At 39.6% G+C, this 7249-nt stretch overlaps 1 non-coding gene across 1 annotated transcript; it reads left to right on the forward strand.

Annotated features, from left to right (window-relative positions):
• The first annotated feature begins 2711 nt into the window (after positions 1–2711).
• Positions 2712–2817, forward strand: LOC149499130 (small nucleolar RNA R71). The gene has a single exon (XR_016319030.1). It is a non-coding gene; the product is annotated as a small nucleolar RNA R71 (small nucleolar RNA).
• Positions 2818–7249: the final 4432 nt, after the last annotated feature.

The raw sequence follows: 7249 nt of genomic DNA on the forward strand, positions 1-7249 counted from the left end.
AAACGCATCTAAACAATCTTTGTCAAATTCAAAAGGAACATCCTTAACTAGTAGATTGCAAAGAGGTTTAGTGATTTTTGAGAAATCCCTTATGAATCTCCTGTAAAATCCTGCATGCCCAAGAAAACTTCTTATGCCTTTCACTGTGTTAGGGGGAGGTAGTTTTTCAATTACCTCAATTTTGGCCTTGTCTACTTCAATCCCCTTTTGAGAGATTTTATGTCCTAGGACAATACCTTCACTAACCATGAAGTGACATTTTTCCCAATTTAACACAAGGTTAGTATCTTCACATCGTTGCATCACTAAAGATAAATTATGAAGGCATGCATCGAAGGAAGAACCAAACACAGAAAAATCATCCATGAATATTTCAATAAATTTTTCCACCATATCAGAAAAAATGGACATCATGCACCTTTGAAAGGTTGCAGGGGCATTGCATAGCCCAAAAGGCATTTTCCTATAGGCAAAAGTGCCATAAGGACAAGTGAAAGTAGTTTTCTCTTGGTCTTCAGGGGCTATAGGTATTTGGAAGTATCCTGAATAGCCATCTAAGAAACAATAAAAAGGATATCCTGCAAGCCTTTCAAGCATTTGATCAATAAAGGGAAGGGGAAAGTGATCTTTGCGTGTTGCCTTATTTAATTTTCTATAATCTATACACACACGCCAACCTGTGACTGTTCTTGTGGGGATTAATTCATTGTTTTCATTAGAAATAACAGTCATACCTCCCTTCTTTGGAACAACTTGGACAGGACTCACCCAATTACTGTCTGAAATTGGATAAATGATGCCGGCATCTAAGAGTTTAATAATTTCAGCCTTGACTACCTCTTTCATGTTCGGGTTCAATCGCCTTTGATGTTCGATTGAAGGTTTGTAGTCTTCTTCCATCAAGATTTTATGCATACACACACTTGGGCTTATTCCTTGTAAATCCGAAATAGACCACCCTAGTGCTTTCTTGTGCCTACGTAGAACCTGCAACAACCTTTCCTCTTGATCAAGCGTTAAGTGAGAAGAAATAATAACAGGAAAAGAGTGGTCCTCACCTAAGAATGCATGTTTTAAATGAGGTGGAAGTTGTTTCAGTTCATGCTTAGGTGATTCCTTTTCTTTTTCATTCAAGATGCTTGATTCATTAACGTTATTTTCAACATGCAAAGTGGTCTTCACACATTCATCAACAACATCAATTCTGAAACAGTCTCCATGATCCATAGGAAGTTTACAAGATTTAAGTACATCAAACACAATCTCTTCCTGTCCAACTCTTAGAGTCAACTTACCCTCATAAACATCAATTAATGCTCTTGCAGTTGCAAGAAAGGGTCGTCCCAAAATGAGAGATCCTTCCCTGTCTTCATCAATATCAAGAATAACAAAATCAACAGGAAAGATGAATGTACCTACCTTTACAAGCACGTCTTCTACAATCCCTCTAGGATATTTAATTGAACGATCTGCTAATTGCAAAGACATCCTTGTTGGTTTGAGCTCTCCCATACCTAGCATCTTAAAAACTTCATAAGACATAAGATTAATACTAGCACCTAAATCTGCCAAAGCCTTTTCAAAGTCAAGATTACCAATGTTACAAGGGATAGAAAAACTTCCTGGATCTTTTAATTTTGGAGGCAGTTTGTTTTGGATAATTGCACTGCACTCCTCGGTTAACATTACCGTTCCTTGATCATCAATTTTTCGTTTCTTGCTCAGGATATCTTTTAGGAATTTAGCATAGCTTGGCATTTGAGCAAGAGCTTCAGCAAAAGGAATATTAATTTGAAGCTTCTTAAACACATCTAGAAATTTGAGGAAGCTCTTGTCATCTTGTGCTTTCTTTAATCTTTGTGGAAAGGGGACAGGGGGAACATAAGGTTTTACCTTTTCTTTCTCCTCTAAGTCAATGATAGGCACCTTTGGTTGTTCTTTCACTTCCTTTTCTTTCTTTGGTGGTTCATCTAATTGTTTACCACTTCTCAAAGTGATAGCCTGCACTTGTTCTTTTGGATTCTTTTCAGTATTGCTAGGTAACGTACCTTGAGGTCGAGATGCCATCATGTTTGCAAATTGCCCTAGCTGAATCTCCAAATTCCTGATTGCAGCTTGCTGGATTTTATGGTTCTCCCTGGTTTCATTCATGAATTCCATGTGTGATTTGGAGAGGGCAGTAATGAGGTCATCATGAGATTTCTTTTCTGGAGAGAGGAACCCTGGGGGTGCATTCAAGGCATTGTTAGGATTACCATAAGATAGATTAGGATGATTCCTTAACCTGTTATCATATGAATTTGAATAAGGGTCATTCTTTCTTCCTTGATTCATCACATAGTTCACTTGCTCCAAAGTTTGTGGATTTATAGAGTCCATGATGCATTCCCCAATTCCATGTTGACCATTGCACCTATCACAAATTTGTATAACAGCATTCACAGGGTTAGTAGTTAACATGTCCAGTTTCCTTACCATGTTATCTACCTTGGCATTAAGTGCTGTAATGGCGTCTATTTCATAGACTCCTGCAGTTCTTCTTCTTTCGGTATTGTTTTGGTAGTGGCTGTTGCTTGCCATCTCCTCTATCAACTCATATGCTTCATCAATACCTTTCTTTTCAAAAGATCCACCTGCAGCTGCATCTAAAGTGATTTTAATATTAGGAGATAGAGCATTATAGAAAGTTTGTACCTGTAACCACTTGGGCAAACTGTGATGCGGGCACTTTCTTAGCAAGTCCTTGAATCTTTCCCAAGCTTCATACAAGCTCTCTTGATCATGATGAGCAAACGTCATTATCTCATTGCACAACTTGGTGGTTTTTGAGGATGGAAAGAATTTAGCTAGAAATTTTTGAGCTAATTCATCCCATGTGGTAAAACTTCCAGCGGGACATGATTGTAACCATGCTCTAGCTTTATCCCTAAGAGTGAATGGAAAAAGTCTTAATTTGATTGCATCTTCAGAAACACCATTTTGTTTGAATGTGTCACAAATTTCCAAAAAATTGGTGATGTGGGCATTAGGATCTTCACTAGGCAAACCTCCATATTGGATCGAGGTAGAGAGCATTTGGATAATTGCAGGTTTAATCTCAAAGTTATTAGCTTCTACCCTAGGTCTTGTAATACTTGAGGTTGTCCCATTCAGATTAGGTGTTGTATAATCCCTTAAGGTACGAACCGGATGTTGAAGTGGTGGTCCAACTTCGTTTGCGTTTCTGTTTTCGTTTTCGTTGGCCATGTCTGCTTGTTGTTCGAGTGTTAATTCTCTTGCTTTTCTTGCAGCGTTGTGCCTACGAAAGGTTCTTTCAATTTCTGGGTCAAAGATTAGAGGTTCAGTCGTCCTTGATCTTCTTTGCATATAACACCTGGAACAGTACTTAAAAGAAAATTAAATAAAAACGAAAGAGTGACTAAATTAATAACAGGGTAATTCGTATTGATATTGATACGCCAATCCCCGGCAACGGCGCCAAAAACTTGACAGGCGTGTTTCGCAAGTGTACGAAATCGCAACAAGTAATATAGAGTAAGAGAGTATCGTATCCACAGGGATTGTTTATCAAGTACCAAAATTATGTTAACCTATTATTATTTAGACGACGATAAGAGAGATTCGCTGTAAGGTAAATAAAATTTAAAATAGAAACAGAAGAAATCAAACACAAAAATTCAAGTGAAAAGAAATCAGGGGATTAAGCTACTAGGGAATTTGATTTCATTTAATTCTATCCAGCTTATTCTATTGGTTCATCAATCAAGTTTAATTGTTCAAGTAGGAGAAAACAACCCTAAAGTCACTAACAAGCTCTCCCGATTTATTATTAGCGATTCTAATTCAAATTAATCACCTACCTTAGTAGAGAAATTAAACATGAATCAGATCATTAGGTTTAATGGTTGTTTTATGAATTCACAATTTAATACTGTATTAACTTATGAAAACCCCCCTTGAGTCAAACCATATAGTTTCCACATCAAGTTATTATTCTCAAGTAAATTATTACCTTGTTCATATCAATAACCCTTCTCCCGAATGTAATTATTGAAATAAATCAATCCAGGGGAATTATTCTGCCTGGAAGCCTTAAGCACAATAATAATTTATAACAAGAACAAAGAAAAATAAATCTAATATTATAAGCTGGAATCGAATTAAATTACATCAAATCCCTAGTATAAAAGTTTAGCTAGACATAGTAATTAAATTAAACTCAATCACACTTGAATCATTCATCATATTTAAAGAAAATAATAAAGAAAGAAACAAGATGAAGAGTTTAGAATAAAAACTGTATCACAACTATGTATGATGGCTCCCTTGAATCTTAGCACAAATATTTGAAGCTTGAAGTCTTTGAGAAGAAGAGAATTATGTAGATAGGTGTATAAAAACGAGATCAGATCCCTTGCTGTGAGAAGTTTCATTCTTTATATAGAGGTCCTGAAGGCAAGTCTGACTCCTTTTAGGAAATAGAATCCTTATTTAGTGTAAAATCCTCTATAGGAGATCATGACTGTTTAGGCTCTTGATTTCTTCTTGATTAGGACTCCTTTTTCTCTCAGAAAAGGTCCAGGTCTTGTTTAGTGTGTTTAGGAAACTCCTTGAAGTCGGCCCATGTGAGAAAAACTTGATTTGCATATTAAATTCACGCTGGTTCCGCCTGCGCAGCACGGGCGTGCTTAATGGCACGGGCTGGGTGTGCTTTAGCCTGGAAGTCTGGCTAGTGAAACACGGGGCGTGCTAGGTAGCACGGGCTAGTGAAGCAGTGAGGCACGGGCGTGCTAATGAGCACGGCTAGGGCGTGCTCTTCTCTAGAAGTCTGGCTAGTGAAGCACTGCGGCATCTCCTGAAGATTTGCGCTCGCGAGTTGTAGATTCGCGCTCGCGGGTGTTGGTCGCGCTCGCGTATGTGAGATTCGCGCTCGCAAGTTGTGCGGCCTAACTCTCTGCCTCTCGTTTGCGCAACTCGCGCTCGCGTGGTGTAGATTTGCGCTCGCGCATCTGTTTTGCGCAACTCGCGCGTGCTTCGGGGCGCGCTTTAGACGTGCTGGCTTCTCTCCTCATGGCACGGTCGTGATCTGCTTGACACGCCCTGATCCTATTGTAGCACGGGCGTGCCTTCCAGCACGGGCTGGGCGTGCTAGAGGCTGAGTGCCTTGCATTCTAAAATTCTTTTCTGCGCCAAATTTCTGCAATTTTCTCTTAGATCAAGCGGATTAAAGACCAAGGAAGCTTTTAAACATAATTATACTAAAAGTGATTTAAAATTAAATTAAAGAAGTAAAAACTTACTAAAATTCTAATAAAAATTATATAAGAAATACTATAAAATTTACACTTATCAATAAGCCCAATCAAACACTTACTTTTGGCAACAAACGCCTCAACAAATCAATCAATTCTTTGGCAAAATGCCTGAACAAAATGCACGAAGCATACACACACTCATGCATAAAGCATCCCCATTCAAAGCCCTCTAAAAGAGGCCAATCGAACTACGATGACTTTGATCTTCCATTCAAACGGAAGTACGTAGGCACGTTTGGGATTTAACCCCGAGCGGCAAGTCGAAATCACATAAACATTTTCATTGGTCCAAATACCTCATCTGCCTTGTAAAACATTCATTCATTGGTTAGTTTATCAGCATGACATAGTCTCGGGATCCACCTCGGGTTCGAAGACCATGCCTTAGACATTGGGTTAATTAATCTAGTAATTAGGTTAATTAAAATTGGAGTCACTTAGGGTTTTTTCCTAGTTTACCCTAAAATAATTAAACAAGATGGCGACTCATACATTCACGTGCATTTCTTCCTTTAGTCATATGCATCATATGCTATGTTTGATGTTTTGGGGAGGGGTTCACAGTTTGGCGACTCTGCTGGGGAATTATGTAATCATTTTGCATAAAGTGGACTACAATTGCTGTTTAAACTAACCTGCCTTTCTTTAGGGTATTGTTTTACTATGTTTTGTTTTGCAGGGTACCTTGAATAAATCGAGTGTTCTTTCTTTAAGAATACTTGATGAGGGGAAATTTGAACTTAATTGACAAATTTGATTAAGACATCTAAATTTGTTGATTTATTTGCACGATTGAGAATCCTTTTCTCCATTGCATAAAAAATGAATTTCCTCTCTCTCTGTCCAATCTTCTGAGTCTGGATAGCAAGTAGCGCTGATCGGCAAGTCTCATTGAATATGTCGACGGACAGCCAAAGCGTCCTCCCTGTTACCGCAAACCGCCCCTAATCCTTTTGGGGGTGGCCCATGGGTATGCGTACCGTTGGACCCACGCGAAACTCTTTGTTTCACATGTGGTTAGGTATATCCATACTCAAGGTTCAAGGGTCCCTTATAAACCGATTCTCTATTTGAGTCATAGCCTATAGAACCTATCCTTTAGGACTGTATGCACCCGATGATGTGAACCATACCATTAAATAGATTATGACGTGTTGTTATGCGCATTCACGACATATCATAAACATGAGGTAAACACAAAAGGAGCATGAAACACTCTTCTCATTCATGCACAGTGGGACAAAAGAGTCGATCTACATCAGTTACCCTGACACACCAACCACTGTACCTAATCTAGCTCCCCTTATCCTTACAGGTGCCCACAATCCAAGTACCCACATCAGTGCCAGCCACACCTACGGTACTATCACCAGCTTCGCCAGCTTCACCAGCTACACCAGCTTCACCCACAACTTCAACAGTTTTACCTGCACCAATGGCATCGCTTGCTGATATCCAAACCCTCATCGAACAACTGGAGGCCAGACTTGAGGCCAGAATGGAGACTAGAATGAATGAGGCCTTGGCCGCCCAAAGGGCCGCTCTGATAGCCGAATTGGGTAATGGGAATGGTAATGGAAATTCGACCGAGGGAAGTGGGCCTGCTGCCTCCAATCAGGGTCCTGCTGCTGAACCAGCAAACCCTACCTTAAACCCGGATGATGTACCCTCCAAAACTGCTTCTGAGCTGGAAGCTCAGAGAATGAGAGAGAAGTTAGAGCTCCTGGAAAGATCTATTACTGCTCTTAAAACCCACAAAGAAGTGGTGGACATGGACTCCTTGTCCTTGTTCCCTGAGGCAAGATTGCCAACCAAGTTTAAGATGCCCAACATGGACAAATTCGATGGAACTACTTGTCCTAAAACTCACTTGAAGATGTATGTGGGTGCTCTTAACCCGTTTGGTTTGAGCAGCGAGCTCCTTGCTCAGTTGT

This window comes from Jatropha curcas, chromosome 1 (assembly GCF_041381405.1).
Source record: "Jatropha curcas cultivar XTBG-Jc1 chromosome 1, XTBG_Jcur_1.0, whole genome shotgun sequence".
NCBI lineage: Eukaryota > Viridiplantae > Streptophyta > Magnoliopsida > Malpighiales > Euphorbiaceae > Jatropha > Jatropha curcas.